A 2,500-nucleotide genomic window follows, 5' to 3' on the forward strand; every position below is an offset into this window, starting at 1 on the left:
GGAGCGCACCTAAAGTTCGTTATTTTGGCTAAACGGAGCGAAAATCTGCATTTATACCATCACGGACGTTAGTTTAATAGCGTTTAACGATCGATCCACGGTACAGAATGCAAAAATATGATTGTTAAAATTTTCGACTAATCGGTTCTAAGAGGCGAAGCAATACGCCGCTGGGACTTTGAAATATTTCGGAGCGCACCTAAAGTTCGTTATTTTGGCTAAACGGAGCGAAAATCTGCATTTATACCATCACGGACGTTAGTTTAATAGCGTTTAACGATCGATCCACGGTACAGAATGCAAAAATATGATTGTTAAAATTTTCGACTAATCGGTTCTAAGAGGCGAAGCAATACGCCGCTGGGACTTTGAAATATTTCGGAGCGCACCTAAAGTTCGTTATTTTGGCTAAACGGAGCGAAAATCTGCATTTATACCATCACGGACGTTAGTTCAATAGCGTTTAACGATCGATCCACGGTACAGAATGCAAAAATATGATTGTTAAAATTTTCGACTAATCGGTTCTAAGAGGCGAAGCAATACGCCGCTGGGACTTTGAAATATTTCGGAGCGCACCTAAAGTTCGTTATTTTGGCTAAACGGAGCGAAAATCTGCATTTATACCATCACGGACGTTAGTTCAATAGCGTTTAACGATCGATCCACGGTACAGAATGCAAAAATATGATTGTTAAAATTTTCGACTAATCGGTTCTAAGAGGCGAAGCAATACGCCGCTGGGACTTTGAAATATTTCGGAGCGCACCTAAAGTTCGGTATTTTGGCTAAACGGAGCGAAAATCTGCATTTATACCATCACGGACGTTAGTTTAATAGCGTTTAACGATGGATCCACGGTACAGAATGCAAAAATATGATTGTTAAAATTTTCGACTAATCGGTTCTAAGAGGCGAAGCAATACGCCGCTGGGACTTTGAAATATTTCGGAGCGCACCTAAAGTTCGTTATTTTGGCTAAACGGAGCGAAAATCTGCATTTATACCATCACGGACGCTAGTTTAATAGCGTTTAACGATCGATCCACGGTACAGAATGCAAAAATATGATTGTTAAAATTTTCGACTAATCGGTTCTAAGAGGCGAAGCAATACGCCGCTGGCACTTTGAAATATTTCGGAGCGCACCTAAAGTTCGTTATTTTGGCTAAACGGAGCGAAAATCTGCATTTATACCATCACGGACGTTAGTTTAATAGCGTTTAACGATGGATCCACGGTACAGAATGCAAAAATATGATTGTTAAAATTTTCGACTTATCGGTTCTGGATCACTGAAAAATCAAAAAAAATTATTAATTTTGATTAATTAAATTACATATGTAGTTTTATATTGTTATAGTCTCGTATTTGTTAATGTTTTGTCGTAAGAAAATGCAAAAATATCGTTTTAATGTTTTCGTCTCATCGGTTCTGGATCGCTGAAAAATCAAAAAAAAATATTAATTTTGATTAATTAAATTACAAATGGAGTTTTATATTGCTATAGTCGCTTATTTGTTAATGTTTTACCGTAAGAAAATGCAAAAATATCGTTTTAATATTTTCATCTCATCGGTTCTGGGCGGTTTTAAAATTTTTTAAAATATTAATTAAACCCATGATTTACATGAGAATGTGAATTTATTATGTCCTGCATGTTAATTTATTAATTTTCATGTATAGAACGTTATAAAATGAAAGGATATGTTCGACGATATTTTCAGTCTAAGTTTTACCGTGCCGGCGGGATGGTACGCTCTCACGGCGGTTTGCACAGGCATACGCCTGGGCGTAAGCCCATGCGTCGCCGACCTAGCGGCCGGCCGTTCGGTATTTATAGGAAGGCACTTTCGGTTCGCTCGGACCGGTCGGGAGTAGCGTCGAGCGTGTGGCTCTTTTATGACTTCGGTTGAAAAGCAGTCTACCGCTCCTCGAGAATATACTTTCTCGACTATTCTCGTTCCGGTTTTCCGTTGCGGATTATTATTAATCTCCACACAGCATTACCACGGGTCGGTGTCTAAGACCGAATGGCCCATATGTGGTGAGCCTTGTAATATAAGGCTGGTGACCTGTATGCACTTATAAATGTTGCATACTTGTACAAACTGAGCATCAACTGTCTGTAACCAAAATTTGTTAAAACTGAAAAAGTTATAAGATTGTATAAAATTTTTGAACCAAGAAAGTAGTGTTAGACGAAAATTCGTTCTATCACTTTTAGAAGGGAGACTGTTTGGAAATATTTAAAGTATAAAATACACAAAAGTCCACTGAATTATGAACAAAATTACGTCCCTGAATTTAAGAAAAGTCAAGAGGTGTCAGAAATAAAATCCTCTCTGATACGTTCAGAGAGGAAAATAAGTATGGAGAGAGGAGTAAAAATGAAAGAAGTTTTAAGGCTGGGGAAACTTCTAAAGGAGAGAGATTCCAACATATCTAATATGTACATTTAAAGCAAGTCCAAGGAACTCTCTCCGTTAATGTTTGAAAA

The sequence above is a fragment of the Osmia lignaria genome, unplaced genomic scaffold (genome assembly GCF_051020975.1).
Source record: "Osmia lignaria lignaria isolate PbOS001 unplaced genomic scaffold, iyOsmLign1 scaffold0011, whole genome shotgun sequence".
Lineage (NCBI taxonomy): Eukaryota > Metazoa > Arthropoda > Insecta > Hymenoptera > Megachilidae > Osmia > Osmia lignaria.